Source organism: Elephas maximus, chromosome 22 (genome assembly GCF_024166365.1).
Source record: "Elephas maximus indicus isolate mEleMax1 chromosome 22, mEleMax1 primary haplotype, whole genome shotgun sequence".
Taxonomy (NCBI): domain Eukaryota; kingdom Metazoa; phylum Chordata; class Mammalia; order Proboscidea; family Elephantidae; genus Elephas; species Elephas maximus.
The window spans coordinates 73,765,440-73,783,861 of NC_064840.1; the positions used below are offsets into that span (position 1 = coordinate 73,765,440).

Here is an 18,422-nt window from a genome sequence, read left to right on the forward strand (position 1 = left end):
GAAGCCCTGGAGACCTGCTCCCAAAAAAATCATAGCTAAGAAAACGCTACGGAGCACGGCTCTACTCTGACACACACAGGGTTGCCTGGAGCTGAAACTGACTTGGCAGCAACTGGTTCTTAACAAGGGTGTAAAGCCTAAATTGTCCCCGTTAGCATGCCTGTCTTTTCCAAATGTGCTTAATAGGAAACCTGAGTTATAATAAATCCAGTGAAAAAACTGTTCAGTGATCACAGAAATTTAGGAAACCGCTGCATAATATATTGCCCTATACTAGCTTATTAACGCCCTGAGAAACCTGGAGTAAAGAAACACATTTACCTTGCCAACTGTCTCACTCAATTTTTTAAGCAAGTGGAATAACGCCCATTTGGATACCGTGGAAATACTAATACAATCACTTATATTTCATAAACTCTGAAGGAAGAGCTATTATAAAGGAGGTGTACTGGTTAGCATAGAGGCTCACATGAAGTGATTAAAGAGTTAAAAGCCATCATACCTCACAAATATTTATTGAAAGCCTGCTATGCTTAGTGGTGGTCTTGGTAGCTGCCTTCGAGTTGGACCTCCAGCTCATGGGGACCTCATGCATCATGGAGTGAAACGCTCTCGGGTCCTGCACCATCTCTATGATCAGTTGAGATCTGACCATTGTGATCCATAGGATTTTCACTGACTGATTTTCAGAAGGAGATCACCACGCCTTTCTCCCAGTCTATTTTAACCTGGAACTTCACTGAAACCTGTTCAGCATCACAGTAACCTGCAGGCCTCCCCTGACAGATGGGTGGTGCCTGTACATGAAGTACATTGGCCAGGGATGAACCCAGATCTCCCACATGGAAGGGGGGACTTCCATCACTGAATTACTGCTGCACCTCTACTATGTGTAGTCTTTTTATTATGTACCCTCAAGCCGATTCCGACTCATAGCGACCCTACAGGACAAAGCACAACTGCCTCATAGGGCTTTCTAGGCTGTAATCTTTACGGGATCAGATCACTTGATCTTTTCTCCTTTGGAGACATTGGATGGGTTTGAACTGCTAATGTTTCAGTTAGCAACCGAGCACTTAAACATTGTACCACTAAGGTCCCTTTACTATGCATAGTGCTCAATGCTAAATTCTATCTGTATTTTGGCTTCCCAGATACAGTTAAGTACTGGGGAGAATATGGTTAACTCTCCTGGAATTCTGGTCTACCTCATGGGTGTAACTTCTTATTGTCAAGAAGTAGGAAAGGGAGAGAGTGCCTACAGCTCTGTTTTTTACATATGATATTTGTCTGTTACTATAAGCATGAATTAGTCCCTAAAAGACTGAGTTCCTCTTGTCTTGAACAAAATCACTTATCTGGACCTATAAATGGAGAATAAGACCTTAAGGTAAGGTCATCTTTTAAGGTACTGCCTCCAGGTAAGGCTTTGTCTAAGAATTTCTTCCAGGCACACAAGAGGACATCTTTAGCGTCCACCCTAATTGTGGTACTACGCGTTGTGTCTTAGCTGATACATCAGTGGATACTGAGCCGATGATATATCACAAAAACCCTATGAAATAGATACATTTCCCCCTCATTTAAGGCAAGAAAAAAGAGGTTGAGTTTTATCCAGCTAGTTTTAGTAAGCTACTTGCCAGAGGTCCAAGTCCTCTCACCCTTAGTCTAGCTGACAATCCAGTCTAATACAGGCATATTCAAAGGAAAGTACATTTATTACATAACCACATCAACCAACCAACCAACCAACCAACCAAACCCACCGCTATCAAGTCGACCTATAGGACAGACACCATAGGACAGAGCACAACTGCTCCATAAGGGTTTCCAAGGCTGCAGTCTTTACAGGAGCAGACTGCCACACCTTTCTCCCACAGAGTGGCTGGGTCGGAACCACCAACCTTTTGGTTAGCAGCCGACCGCTTTAACCACTGCATTCCCGGGGGTCTTTATGTAACCACATCGGGCTGTCCTAATATTTTTCATTATTACTTCTGAGTGACTTTGGAGCCCTTCTTTTTTTGTAATATTTTTGTCTTTATTTTTTTTTTCCTTTAATTTTTTCCTTTATGCTGACTTCATTTGCCAGCACATACTTCTCTATTGGCTCAATATATTCTGAAAAAGAAAGTTCTGTTAAGACAAAACTCTTGTTCAGAAAAATTATAAACGGTTCTCTGAAAACAAATGCTCCGGAACATGGTATGGATATTTATACCGTTCCAAACGATTTTAAAGTAATACCAAAGATACGTTTTCTGGAAATAAAATGTCACCATTTCACATTCTTCATATGAACTGCTTTGGAAACCCTCATCACACTAAAAAAAAAAAGTATTGCTTGTATATGTGTGTTTATGTGCATATGTGTGGTGTGTGTATTTATTTAGAAGAGGTGAGTTGGACAGCAAGAGTAGGTAAGATTATTCATCTTAAAACTATCCTACTGGGCTGGAATTGAGGGAATATTAGGCGAATGTCACTACAGAAAGGACAGAAACCCCAAGCAGACACAGATGAACAAGCTGATTCTCTCTGTGGGACTTGGCAGCAGGGCTTTTGATAAAACTATTCTGACTTTGGGTTGCTTTATGGTTCACAAAACTTGACCATTTCCATGACTATTTGGCATGTACTGTCTATATTAAGTTTATAAAGCTGTAACATTTTGACTCTTAGACTAAAGAACTCTCTTAGGGCTTTAAAGCCTGAAGATCCTTTCACCACCATCAAGGAGAGCCTTTATGCAAAATGTAATGGGCCATCTCTCATTTGACTCTTGAAAGAGCCTGTAAGTTTCCTTGAAGGATATTGTAGACATCCATATGTAGACGTCCATCCTTATAGTTTGAAGATTTTTTTTTTCTATAATGTGTAGTCTAGCACCACATCTTTAATGTAAGTGTTATTATAGATACTAGAAACCAACTGTTTGGGAAACATGTAACGTGAGTTTTTTCTCTATTTTTTGCCCTTTTACTTTATTAAGCAGCAAATAGTATCCTAAGTATTTTTGTTCATCAAAAGTCAAAGACAGACATCACCTTGTCACGATGTTCTTCTTGTGGGAACTGTCTTCTCTCCTTTCCTCCAACCACTGCTCAACAGTATGGTTCCCATAGAAACTGTCATTTTATTGCTTGGTTTTTCCAAGCTGATCACAGGTGATTCAAGCAAGAGTCAATAACTAAAGTCAGGCCAAGTCAATGAGATGCTTTTCCTAGTATAGCTTGAACTCAAAATTAGGAAAACCACCACCAATTAAACAATCTCCCTTTGGATGTAAAACTGGGAGCTGTTAGCATAATTTAACCCTTTTGTTACTATTTTTTCTCCTTTTTTAAGGCATATGTTTTCAGAATTGGAATGCAGGCTTACAAATTGAGTGTATTAAAATTTTTGATTGGTAATATGGATTTTGAGAAATATGAGCTGGCAATACAATCCGCCAGTGAGGCTCTGTGGCACCATCTATCTGTTCCCAATGGGAACTACCAAGCCAAAAGACCAAACCCATTGCTGTCCAGTTGATTCCGACTCATAGTGACCCTTTAGGACAGAGTAGAACTGCCTCATAGCGTTTCCAAGGAGTGCCCAGTGGATTAGAACCACTGACCTTTTGGTTAGCAGCCTAACTCTTTACTACCAGGCCACCAGGGTTTCCATGAGAACTACAGAAATTATTTATTGCAGGTGCCTTTCCATTGGGTGGAAACCCTGGTGGCATAGTGGTTAAGTGCTACGGCTGCTGACCAAGAGGTCGGCAGTTCGAATCCGCCAGGCGCTCCTTGGAAACTCTATCGGGCAGTTCTACTCTGTCCTACAGGGTTGCTATGAGTCAGAATCGACTCGACGGCAGTGGGTTTGGTTTCGTTTTTTTTTTCCATTGGGTTACATGGGGGACCTCTAGTTTTCTAAATATGACACAGACAACCCAAACAAGCCCATCAGGGCTCCCTATCACACAGGAAAGCCATAATTATGCTTGTAAGCCTTATCTCACAGAAATAAAGTGAAAAAAAAAAAGGCAAAAGTTTGTAAAACTAACATATCCAGGAATAATTGAACGCTCAGCCTACACAACAATGAGGCTCCAACTGGTCTGCTGAGCTTCACACATTACAAAAGGGACTCACCTTGACACTAAATGCATTAGAAGGGATAATGCCTTACTTCTGAGGTTTAAAGGCATGAAAAGTGGCTAATATCCTGTTTGGAAACCTTGGTGGCATAGTTTTTAAGAGTTTCCTCTGGCTGCTTAACCAAAAGGTTGGCAGTTGGAAGCCACCAGGCATTCTTCCGAAACCATATGGGGCAGTTCTACTCTGTCCCATAGGGTCACTATCCGTTGGTATAGACTCTATGGCAATGTGTTTTTTTTTTTTTTTTTTTTTCTTTTTTTACTCTGTTTATGCCATTGGCAATGAAAAGGGTTAAGTCATGTAGAGAAGACAGTTTGCAGTGATGGAGAATAAGACTACTAAAGAGGCCAGGGAAGCGGTAAGAAGGAGGCTAGTTGTCATTGGCAATGCATTCCAATTTCTAGTTGTCCCAGTGGCCCAGGAACTTGACTACCTTATCAGACTGATTTTTCCATAACACTTCCTTAAAATTTATGTCACAAATACTTTCTTTTTTCCTATTTACTTATTTTGTATGAGAACAATTGCATCCATTCTAAGAGATTGCTGAGTTTACTGGCTCATACTTCTTGGTGACCTCATCCAGTATTGGGCTAACATTCTTCTAGTTCAATCGAGCTCTTGTGATAGGAATTTTCCAAACATTTTCCCCTCTCTCCATCCCTCTTCTTCCTTCATTTGAATATCTAGTTCCCCACCTTTGGATAGTAATTTAAACATATAATGAAGGCTTCTTCACAGACAAGCTTGTGACTCTCCTTTCTCTGAGTCACAGCACCATTCACATCTCCTTCAAGAGCCTGCACCAGTTTTTAAAACAATGTCAATAATGTTATTTTAATTTTTTGTGAAAGATGCACAGCAAAGGATATACAATTTCAGCAAATTCTACCTATGCGTTGATTGACATCGTTCACATTCTCTGAGTTTTGTAAGCATTCTATCTCTTTTCAAATTATTCTGCCACCGAAGGTGTAGGCACTGCCCCCTAAGCTTCTCATCTGACCATTTGCGATGCTGTTGTCAGCTTGCTCTCACATAGATAAAACTTTGAAAGAGCATAAAGCTCAAGGCAGACATACTTTACTAAGTAAGGTAACTGTTGTTTGGTTCAAAGTGGACTTATGGGAAAAGTTTTGGTTCGAGGTATAAGGTTTAAAGATTATCTCAAGGCAATTCGTATCATCAAAACTAATCAAGCCATCAGCTAAGACACCAAGTGCAGTAAAACTCAGATCCCACTTTAACGAAGTGTATATACATATACATTCCAGGTATATTGTTCTCAAGTTTATCAAGAACCCCAGGAAAACTACCTACTTTGTCCTACATATTGTTGAATAGTGACATAAAACTTCTACTACAGAATTTTTGGTATCTTTGAGACTGAAAAACATTTAAATTAGGAAATAAACATTATGTGTAATTCAGGAAAACAAACAAACAAAGAAAGTTTCACTGAATTTGTATTTTTTTCATTTGAGTTGGATGATTTAGAAAAATTCTAAGGTCAAAAAAACTGTAAAAAAAAAAAACTATCTGGGTTAATACATTGACAATTTTAAGGCCTACAGTTATATAATTTATTTTGCATGAAACATTTTTTTAAAATAGGCATATTTCAAAACCAAACCCAGAACCCAGTGCCATCGAAAGCGCATGTAAAAATAAAGCTGTCATTTATCTCTGTATAAAATATATCATATGGGAAGTTGTCTTCAAGCAGTTCTGGATTATAAGGTAAGATTAATTTAAGTTTACACGTGAGATACAATACTGACCACACATTAATATATTTAGTAATATAGGTGGTTAATGAATTAAGGAAAAATAACCTTTTATCCTCTTCTGTTTTATATATGCATATACATATGAATATACATATGCATATTCATAAGAACAAAAGTTAAAACAATAAGTATACCCTTTACCGTTGATTCAATTCAGACTCATACTGACCCTATAGAACAGAGTAGAAGTGCCCCATAGGTTTTCTAAGGAACTCCTCCTGGAGTCAAACTGTTGACCTTTTGGTTGGCAGCCAAGCTCTTAATCACTGTGCCATCAGGGCTCCAAAAACAGTATGTATATATATATTATATATAGTATATAATGCATATATATATATATATATATTTTAACTAAGAAGAATGTGGAAACATTTAAGTTGCTTCCTTTTTCATTCGCCTTTCATTTTGTAAACATTCCCATCAAAAGTTTTTGTTGAGGACAAGAGTTTTTGCTAACATATTTAAATAAGTTTTCCATTAGGTTAAGTTCCTCAATTTTCATAATAAAATGCTTACCTACCATCTGCTCAACAAAACTAATGCAGCTGTCCTTAATCCACTGTACAGAATATTAGCCCTAGTTCCTTCCCAGAGGCTCTATTTTCCTGTCAGTGTTCCACCTGAGAGAGATTACATTCTTTTAAGAACCCCAAAACCAAACCCGTTGCCAGCAAATTGATTCCAACCCATAGGGACCCAGTATGACAAAGGAGAACTTCTCCATAGGGTTTCCAAGACTATAGTTTTTATGGAAGTCGACGGCCACATCTTTCTTCAGTGGAGCGGCTGGTGGGTTCAAATAATTGTGCCACCAGGGATCCTCTTTTAAGAAACATAGTTTAAGAGGAAAATGACCCATTTCTTTAGAAGTCTACATTCTAGCACTTGGTAGAGTCTGGCAGCAGAAAGACCCCATAGTGAGATAATATGAGTTTGTCCTCTGGTGGAATTCTTGCACTGAAGCGAACTTCAATCCAAAGCCTAAGCTCTTAGTGAGGGTTCCAACAGTAATCAGCCATTCAAGTTCTTCTTAAATGACTATAAAACTTTTGTTGAGAGTATTTTCCACTATATTGCTCATTGTTCTCCATATGTGAGGTTTTTCTTTCTTTTTTTAGGAACTTAGTAATAGGAAAAAATTTGTGTTCTTCAGGGAATTGGTGTGCTTTTTCCTGTCTCATATTAATATTTGAGTAGTTACTACATTTTTCCTAGTCTTTTCGTTTACCAAGTTTAGGTTTTATGTTTAGTCATAAAAATAACTTGGTCTCTATATTTCATTTTTTTCCTCCCAGGCTTTTAATTTTCTATTTGACCAATCCAAGTAGAGATGCTTTATAAAATAGTTATTTTATATATGTATAATAAATAAAATTAAGGTTTTGCTCTGGGATTAGATGAATAGATGAAATAACTATCATGGCTGTTAACAAGTTGGGTAGAGTATATTTTTAGATTTAAAAAATATTCTACATATCATGTAAGAAATTCACTTTGGATTGCCATAATGGAGAAACTTGATGAGACAGGTCAGCATCCTCCAGAGTAGGTGAAACTTAGGAAAATTTTTAAATCAAATTTGGTAGGTTTGTAATTCACTCCTGGGTGGATTCTGGAGAATACAACAAAAATAAAATAAGTCTAGAGTTATGTGAGTAGATAGAAAGTTTCCCCAGACAATATTTAAAGTCTGTTTAAAATTCATTGATCCCAAGTCAATTAGAAAACAAATGAACAAACAAATCCATTGCCGTTGAGTCGATTCTGACTCTTAGAGAACCTATAGGACAGAGTGTAACTGCCCCATAGGGTTTTCCAAGGAGCAGCTGGTGGATTCAAACTACCAACCTTTTGGTTCTCAGGCAAGCTCTTAACCGATCAGGGCTCCAAGTCAATAATAGTGTGTCATTTTAAATTATGATCAATGGGACTTTTTTTTTATTCTGAAGAATATTAGTAAATTTGCTTTGAAAAAAATCTTTTTTAAAGATGAGAATATTAGTCTAACAAAAGTACTGGTTTGAAGAATATATTTAAGCTAATAAATACCATGCTATTTGTAACTATATTCTATCTTAAAGAGAAATATTTATTGCATGTATTCTCTTAATTTTTGAGAAGGAAGCACATATTTTAGGGAGCTAGATTTCTTTAGAAAAGTAACTCACTAAACTTCTCTGGCCTTAGGCTGATGCTTCAGAAATTGTTGCCCTACTCTGCACTTTTTTACCCCTGCTTTTGAATCTTGATTTTACTTTATCCTGTAATGTAGGTGCTTCTTCAAGCTCTTTACCTCTACTAACCACCTACCAAAACCAAACCCTTTGCCACCCAGTTGATTCTAACTCATAGCAGTCCTATAGGACAGAGTAGAACTTCCCCACAAGGTTTCCAAGGAGTGGCTGATGGATTCGATAATAATAAAATCAAAGCTATTTTTCACACACAGGAGTATTTTTAAAGTCTAAAATTTGTTGATATTCCATTGTTAAAAATTCAGTGAAGTTCAAAAAAAAAAACAAGTACTTTAAACCTAGCTCGAGATCACTATTACAATTATATTACAAAAAATACCCCCAGAAGAACTAGAGTTGATAAGATTCATCACACTTAAGTGTTAATTTCTGTCAGGATTTTCAAAACTTTGAGATAAACCTGCCAATGTAGACAAGGCAGAAGCAACAACAAAACAACAAAGGCAAAATTAAAAAAAAAAAATTCTCTGGCCAGTGTATTGCAAAGAAAATCACTTAGAGATAATGCCTTTTCAACTGAACACTAATGGTGGAAGAAATTCTCAACTACTTTCAAATAGTGATTTTGAGAGTCAACTGAAAAAATGAGCAGAGCTCCTGGAAGGTGGAAAACAGAACTGGGTGGATGCCCTGCACAGCCTCACAAAAAAACAGCCTGTAAAAAAAAAAAAAAAAAATTTTTTTTTTTTCCCCAGCCTGTAGGGAGATATTAATTAAGAATGTTCTTGAATCTATCAACTTTCACTTAGGTTATTCTTCATCATGTAATGTGAGGAAGAGAGTAGTAATGCTGATACTCCAAAAGGCAAATCAGAAAATTGCACAGTTTTTTTTTTTTTTTGTAATATTTGGAAAACGACCAATAAACTTCTGATCTTCTGATTCTGGCTACATCATGGGCAGAGATTATATCCATCCCTTTTCACCACCAACCATATGTACTTAGATTTGTTGGCTAAATGAAACCAAAACCAAACCCTTTGCTGTCCAGACAATTCCTACTCATAGCAACTCTATAAGACAGAGTAGAACTGCCCCATAGGGTTTCCAAAGATTGGCTGATAAATTCGAACTGCTGACATTTTGGTTAGCAGCTTGAGCTCTTAACCACCACTCCACCAGGGTTCCATTGGGTGAATAGATAAGGCCAAAATGACTACAGAGCTTACCTTAAAAGAAAGGCAAAAGTGTTAAAAAAAAAAAAAAAAAAAAACAGGGAACCTAACACAGAGCAGGGAGCTCAGGAGCTCAGGACGAATTGGTCTTGGGGCGATGAAGGGATGAACAGTGGACCCCATTATAGGCCTTACAGAAAATAGCTCTAGTGAATTCAGGTCCAGGAGGCATGGCTGTGGCCTGAGTGAGGCAGGGAGATGAAACTAAGACCCACAAATAATGCTAGAGCCCTGGAAATCAGCTCTATTTTGAAGGCAGGACTACGTACCAAATTGCAGCTGGTCCAAGGAAATGTCTCTGCTTGAGTTTCCTGGATGTGTGCGGTGAGGACGGTGAGTAAGAGTGAGCTGGGAGTCTATGGTGGGTACTCTAATATGGAAACCGAAAACCCCAATTGAGTCCCAGAGGTTTTATACTTTTCTTTAGGAGCCCTGTTGGCACAATGGTTAAGCACTCAGCTGCTAACTAAAAGGTTTACAGTTCAAACCCACCAGCCACTCCACAGAAGACGTGGCACTCTGCTTCAGTAAAGATTATAGCCTTGGAACTCTATGGGGCATTTCTACTCTGTCCTATAGGGTCACTATGAGTTGGAACAGGCTCCACAGCAATGATTTGGGTTTTATACTTTTCTTTATCCAGGCAGATATGCATCAAGCTTCTTTGTGGTCCCCTTGAACTGGTTTGTGGATTTCTTTTTCCTGGTTCATATTTTTCACTTAGACATGTAGCCCTCTGAGGGCTCTTACTTCATGCAGGGATGTCTGCGTTATTCTCCCGCTTCATGGAGACCCACAGCCTTTCCTCCGTCACCCGATGGGTATTACACCACCACGGAGGCAGCGCAAGGGCTTCTGGCTCTGGTTTCCAGTTAATTCCTTTTTTTATATTGGAGACTTTCTTTCCTTACTTGTGATGCAGTCAATTTTTTTTTTCTTTTTATACTTGATTTATTTCTAGGTATTAGACTCAGAGGACTCCCCCCGCCCCCCCGCCGCCGTCTTATTCTTTCACCAGGCCTGAACAGAGATGCAGACCAGTATATTTTAATCTTTTTTGTTAATGAAACTCCATTTAGTCCAAAGGGTTGCATATTCCTTTTCTCTGCCCATCTCTAGGGAATGGAAAAATTAACATTTTATTGTGCCAACCTAACAGTGTAATTAATGACTATACACCACGGATAGCTTTGTAAGACATCACCTTATGAATGCTGACCAACAGAAGAAATTTAGAGAATTCTTCCAGAACAAAAGTTATCTTTTTTGTAAACTATTCTAATTGCTTAACTAGCTTAATAATCAACCACCCTAAATAGTAAACTAATTAATTTCCATTTTTTTAACCCAACACACTTTTTCAATGACTTTAAAAGTGAGTTATAGTGAATACTGTGTATGTTATGCAGATTATCTCTTTGAAATTGAAGCAGTTATTGCCCTCATTGCTGGAGTGTTGGTGACTGCTGACTCTCCAGGAATTGTCTGAAACTGAAGCTGAGTATGGCATGCTCCATTCCTCTGGCTAATGCACACCCAGGGACTGCTACATGTCAGGAAATAAAGTCCTGGCCCTGTGGCTTCAAGGAGTGACACTCTAACATCCCTGCTCCAGGGCTCCATGTAGGAGAGCCAAGGACTTTGTTACAACTTCAGGACAATGCAACTCCTCCCTGTGTCCCTCCCTATTTTTTCCATTCACCCACAGGTACTATCTTGAAGGCACGCTCCTATAATCTCAAACTCAAAAATCTCCATCTCACAGTCTACTTCCCGGGAGACATGACCTTAGGCAAGAGCATACGAGAATTTACATTTTTAATTGTCGCACAGCTTAAAGGTCTTTTACTGAAATTTTTAATGATTAAGTTGGGTCATATGGTTACAGCTGCTTTAAAAATATCCCCTGCTAATATTTTGGAGGGCTCTTCTGTATCACATAAAACCTGAGGTTCTCATTGCTAATTTGTATGTGTGTGTAGGGTCAGACCTCTCAATTACCTTCTGCTATTAACCTTGACTCTGCCTAGTCACACTGCCATAATATTTTTCTACTGGCCTTTAATTTAGGTATATATCACTTTCCCGCTTCTTAATTTTCACACCTAGCTATTACTCTGAAACCTAGCAAGTCTGGCTATCAAAATAAAAGTATTAGCTCTACAAAAAACAAAAACAAAAAATAAACCCATTGCTGTCAAGTTGATTCCGACTCCTAGCAACCCTACAGAACAGAGTAGAACTGCCCCATAGGGTTTCCGAGGAGCAACTGGTGGGTTCAAACTGCCAATCTTTTGGTTAGCAGCCATATCTCTTAACCTCTACGTCATCAGGACTCCAATTAACCATCTATAAAAACCCAAAAACCAAACCCATTGCCATCAAGTCGATGCCGACTCATAGCGACTCTATAGGACAGAGTAGAATTGACCCATAAAGTTTCCAAGGAGAGCCTGGTGGATTCGAACTGCTGACCTTTTTGTTAGCAGCCATAGCTCTTAACCACTACGCCACCAGGTTTTCCTAACCATCTATAAGACAATTATGTTCTTACTAGTATGGGAAATCAGGCCTTGCTGTAATTTCATATTTGAACTTAATCTGAGCAACTGCCTGATGGACAACAATGCCCAAGTCTTCATGAACAGTGTGGTGTGTGTACATGGCCGGGTTTCCTTCTTTGTGTTGGCTGTTAGAATCTTAATGTTTTTGACCTACTCTAGCATTTTTTTTTTTTTTTTTTAGCATGCATAGTAAACCCTGGTGGCACAGGGTTAAGAGCTACGGCTGCTAACCAAAAGTCAGCAGTTTGAATCCACGAGGCACTCCTTGGAAACCCTAAGGGGCAGTTCTACTTTGTCCTTTAGGGTCACTATGAGTCGGAATCAACTCAATGGCAACAAATTTGGTTTTTTTTTTTTTTTATTTTTGAGCATGCATAGGATTTTTCTGCTCACAGTTTGATCATCAACCTGAGTCTTGTCTTCATCTTCTCTTACCCTTATTTTCTCACAGATGTAATTGCTTCACTGTCAATTTTAAACTTTAATTTAATCTTGCTATACAATTTTACTCACCACGTGTCTGTCAGTTTGTCGCACTGTGGGGGCTTGTGTGTTGCTGTGATGCTGGAAGCTATGCCACCAGTATTGAGATACCAGCAGGGTCACCCATGGAGGACAGGGTTCAGCTGAGGTTCCAGACTAAGACAGACTAGGAAGAAGGACCCGGCAGTCTACTTCTGCAAAGCGTTAGCCAGTGAAAGCCTTATGAATAGCAGCAGAACATTGTCTGATATAGTGCTGGAAGATAAGCCCCCCAGGTTGGAAGGCACTCAAAAGATGACCGGGGAAGAGCTGTCTTCTCAAAGTAGAGTCGACCTTAATGACGTGGATGGAGTAAAGCTTTTGGGACCTTCATCTGCTGATGTGCTATGACTCAAAATGAGAAGAAACAGCTGCAAACATCCATTAATAATCAGAACATGGAATGTACAAAGTATGAATATAGGAAAATTGGAAATAGTCAAAAATGAAATGGAATGCATAAACATCAATATCCTAGGCACTAGTGAGCTGAAATGGACTGGTATTGGCCATTTTGAATTGGACAATCACATAGTCTACTATGCTGGGAATGACAACTCGAAGAGGAATGGTGTTGCATTCATTGTCAAAAAGAACATTTCAAGATCTATCCTGAAGTATAGCGCTGTCAGTGATAGGATAATATCCATGCGCCTACAAAGAAGACCAGTTAATATGACTATCATTCAATGTTATGCACCAACCACTAGGGCCAAAGATGAAGAAATAGAAGATTTTTATCAGCTGCTACAGTCTGAAATTGATCAAACATGCAATCAAGATGCACTGATAATTACTGGCGATTGGAATGTGAAAGATGGAAACAAAGAAGAAGGATCAGTAGTTGGAAAATATGGCCTTGGTGATAGAAACAATGCTGGAGATCAGATGATAGAATTTTGCAAGACCAACGAATTCTTCATTGCAAATACCTTCTTTCACCAACATAAACGGCGACTATTTATTATACACATAGACCTCGCCAGGTAGAACACACAGAAATCAAATTGACTACATCTGGGGAAAGAGACAATGGAAAAGCTCAATATCATCAGTCAGAACAAGGCCAGGGGCCAACTGTGGAACAGACCATCAATTGCTCATATGCAAGTTCAAGCTGAAACTGAAGAAAATCAGAGCAAGTCCACGAGAGCCAAAATATGACCTTGAGTATATCCCACCTGAATTTAGAGACCATCTCAAAAATAGATTTGATGCATTGAACACTAGTGACTGAAGACCAGACGAGTTGTGGAATGACATCAAGGACGTCATCCATGAAGAAAGCAAGAGGTCACTGAAAAGACAGGAAAGAAAGAAAAGACCAAGATGGATGTCAGAGGAGACTCTAAAACTTGCTTTTGAGCGTTGAGCAGCTAAAGCAAAAGGAAGAATTGATGAAGTAAAAGAACTGAACAGAAGATTTCAAAGGGCCTCTCGAGAAGACAAAGTAAAGTATTATAATGACATGTGCAAAGAGCTGGAAATGGAAAACCAAAAGGTAAGAACACGCTTGGCGTTTCTCAAGCTGAAAGAACTAAAGAAAAAATTCAAGCCTTGAGTTGCAATAGTGAAGGATTCCATGGGGAAAATATTAAACAACACAGGAGGCATCAAAAGAAGATGGAAGGAATACACAGAATCATTATACCAAAAGAATTAGTCGATATTCAACCATTTTAAGAGGTGGCATATGATCAGGAACTGATGGAACAGAAGGAAGAAGTCCAAGCTGCTCTGAAGACATTGGCGAAAAACAAGGCTCCAAGAATTGATGGAATATCAATTGAGATGTTTCAACAAACAGATGCAGAGCTGGAGGTGCTCACTCGTCTATGCCAAGAAATATGGAAGACAGCTTCCTGGCCAACTGACTAGAAGTGATCCATATATATGCCTATTCCTGAGAAAGGTGATCCAACCAAATGTGGAAATTATAGAACAATATCATTAATATCACATGCAAGCAAAACTTTGCTGAAAATCATTCAAAAACGGCTGCAGCAGTATATTGACGGGGAACTGCCAGAAATTCAGGCCGGTTTCAGAAGAGGACATGGAACCAGGGATATCATTGCGGATGTCAGATGAATCCTGGCTGAAAGCAGAGAATACCAGAAGGATGTTTACCTGTGTTTTATTGACTATGCAAAGGCATTCGACTGTGTGGATCATAACAGGCTATGGATAACACTGCGAAGAATGGGAATTCCAGAACACTTAATTGTGCTCATAAGAAACCTTTACATAGATCAAGAGGCAGTTGTTCGGACGGAAGGAGGGGATACTGATTGGTTTAAAGTCAGGACAGGTGTGCATCAGGGTTGTATTCTTTCACCATACCTATTTAATCTGTATGCTGAACAAATAATCCGAGAAGCTGGACTATAAGAAAAAGAATGGGGCATCAGGATTGGAGGAAGACTCATTAACAACCTGCATTATGCAGATGAAACAACCTTGCTTGCTGAAAGTGAAAAGGACTTAAAGCGCTTACTTGAAGATCAAAGACCACAGCCTTCAGTATGGATTACACCTCAACATAAAGAAAACAAAAATCCTCACAACTGGACTAATGAGCAACATCATGATAAACGGAGAAAAGATTGAAGTTGTCAAGGATTTCATTTTACTTGGATCCACAATCAACAGCCATGGAAGCAGTAGTCAAGAAATCAAAAGATGCATTGCATTGGATAAATCTGTTGCAAAGGACCTCTTCAAAATGTTGAAGAGCAAAGATGTCACCCTGAAGACTAAGGTGCGCCTGACCCAAGCCGTGGTATTTTCAATTGCATCATATGCATGTGAAAGCTGGGCAATGAATAAGTAGGACCGAAGAAGAGTTGACACCTTTGAATTGTGGTGTTGGCAGATAATATTGAATATACCATGAACTGCCAAAAGAACAAACAAATCTGTCTTGGAAGAAGTACTGCCAGAATGCTCCTTAGAGGCAAGGATGGTGAGACTGTGTCTTTCATACTTTGGACATGTAGTCAGGAGGGATCAGTCCCTGGAGAGGGACATCATGCTTGGCAGAGTACAGGGTCAGTGGAAAAGAGGAAGACCCTCAATGAGGTGGATTGACACAGTGGCTGCAACAATGAGCTCAAGCATAACAACGATTGTAAGGATGGCGCAGGACCGGGCAGTGTCTCGTTCTGTTGTGCATAGGGTCGCTAAGAGTTGGAACCGACTCGATGGCACCTAACAACAGCAGCAACAATATAATTTTACAGGGTATTTCAGCACCTTTCTGGAACAAGGAGGCTTATGAACGCATGCATGATTATATGGGAAATGATGGCAAAAGCCGGATAGAATAGGATTTCATGTTAACAACCACAAGGAAAATAAAAAGATTGTAACACAAAGGATTTTAGGTTACTTTTTCACCAAGAAAGTCAGAATACTCATGGAATAATATAGACAATAAACTATGCTCTGTTATTCTTTTCAATTTGATTTACTGGCTTGTTCAAATATCTTTCAGATTATGGACAGAGTCTCTTTTGATTTTTAGTTTTATCTTGGGAATGTGTATAAAAGCTAAGGATTCTCCTCTTAATTAGATAAAGCTAGAATGATATTCCAAATCCACAAATTAGTGTTTATATGAATATGAGCAAGTTGTTTAGCCTCAGTTTTCACATTTGTAAAATATGGATAAGGTCTACAGCGCAGGTGTATTGTTAGAGTTATTTGGGATAATGACTGGTCGTAAAATATAAGTAGATGGTAGTGTAAATCGGCATTGTATATTCTTTAATGAAAGTATTTTTTTTTATTAAAATTTATTCAACTTATACTGAGAATAAAGTTCATTTTTCAGGGGTATTAACTTTTTTTTTTTTTGAGTCCTGACAATTTCTCTAAGTGTCTGGCATGTATTCTCCTAGAGAATAAACAGAAATCTTGCTGCTTCTTTTCTATTTACAAACAAAAATCCTTTTTGGAAGAAATCCGTGCCTCCCGTGTCATTCTGAGTTCCTTTCACCCACTTTGTGAAAGTGTATTTTATGTTTTCCAACATTTTTCTTGTAAGAACATGATAGTTTTTAGAACACTGTTTTTTACTAGAATTTTAAAATGTCAGCACTATTTTTATTTTATTTTTTTAATTTCTAATAGCATACTTGTATGACCACACTCTCTGGAAAATCAAATATATTGTAAGATGAGTTTGCTCACCTACAACTTCTTAATAAAGAATGTAATGCTGATTACTCTAACAAAGAATCGAAGAAATTTTCCTCTGGGGGGAAACTTATCTAATACATGCTATTTTACAAAATGCTTCAGTCAATCTACCTACTTATCTGTCTCGCGTCCATCCATCCACCCATCCATCCATCCACCCATCCACCCATCCATCCATCCATCCAACCATCCAACCATCCAACATCCAGAAAACCACAGATTTCTCACTGCCAGTTGGCAGCTTGGTTCCTTTGGAATTCTGAAGTCTATCATTGAGGAAGTGAGTAAATAATAATCCTCTAGTATATGAGGTTCTGGAGTGCAAGCCTAAACTCATCTGCTTAATTATAGATTAAAACAAACAAAAAGCAAACCCGTTGTCACTGAGTCGATTCCAACTCATAGCAACCCTAGAGGACAGAGTACAGCTACCCCATAGGGTTTCCAAGGAGCACCTGGTGGATTCAAACTGCCAACCTTTTGGTTAGCAGCCGTAGCTCTTAGCTGCTATGCCACCAGGGTTTCCAAGAAATTAGTGACAAGCTAATTGCATTCAACTTCTCATTATATTGTTCCCTGGGGAAATATATATATATATATTTTTTCAATCAATTTCTTGCCACTGACATTTACTTACATTTTTTTCCTGTTAATAAACTGTGATGTAGAATAACAAAACTAGCATATTCATTTTAAAATATACAAATTCCTTAAAATACATTTAGAAACGACTCAAAGTTCAACTTGTTAATTTTATCTCAAACTTATTGTGACTGAAAAGTAGTCATTTTGAGTTGTGACATTATTATGTTTTTAAAACTTTTTCTAAAACAATTTAAAAAGACTTTATATGTTGTCTATTTCATTAAACCTGGAGAATTTTAACTATGTAAAGGGTAAGAGAGGAAGAGGAGGATCAAAGAGAAAGTAACTGACATTATCTCAGAACTTGCTTGTAAAAATCATTTCTGCCAATCATGTTTAGTTAATGAATAACAGTGTTTTGAACTGTCCCTCTGAGGTCCTCACTTTAAATCAAATATAGGCAAATAATTTTGTTTACTAGTGAATCTTTTCAAACAACTGAGAAGACATCCATGTGCCTTGCATGTATACGACTAGCATGAGAGAGAAAATGACACTTGAAATCTGCTCAAATTAAATTTATTGCTATTAAATAGGTTATGAGGTTAGTCAATAATAATAAAATTAAGTCCCCATTGGTTGTCTTATTATTTTAGAAATAAATACTAAAATTAGAATGGTACAGAGAAGATTAGCAAGGCCCCTGCACAAGGATGACATGCAAATTCGTGAAACGTTCCATATTTTTTTAAGGATATTTTCCGTGAATATAGTCCTCCATTAAAAAACTATTTATATGAGACAAAAAGTCAACAATTACTCTAAAGCTAAGAAGAGACAATTCCAACTCATAGCAACCCTATAGGACAGAGTAGAAGTGCCCCATAGGGTTTCCAGAATAAAACAAAGTACTTTGAAATTTTGTCTCACTGTACAGGCCAGACACAATGGTGGAAGCATGTAAAAATAATAAGAAGAGAAAAAGAACATAAACAGACGACCCAAAGGAGCAGAAATAAAAATGGACAATAAACTAGACATAATACTGCACTGGTCTCCTATGGGTGCTGGTACAAGTTACCACAAACTGGGTTGTTTAAAACAAAAGAAATATATTCCCTTACTGTTCTAGAAGCTGTAAGTCCAAAATCAAGGTGACAACAGGCCATACTTCCTCCAGTCT

At 38.2% G+C, this 18,422-nt stretch overlaps 1 protein-coding gene and 1 pseudogene across 1 annotated transcript in view; one reads left to right on the forward strand and one right to left on the reverse strand.

Annotated features, from left to right (window-relative positions):
• SGCZ (sarcoglycan zeta) overlaps positions 1 to 18,422 on the reverse strand; it is a 741,877-nt gene that overhangs the window by 176,362 nt on the left and 547,093 nt on the right. The gene's annotated exons all lie outside the window — the stretch shown is intronic.
• LOC126066162 (uncharacterized) lies at positions 17,887 to 17,987 on the forward strand (annotated as a pseudogene).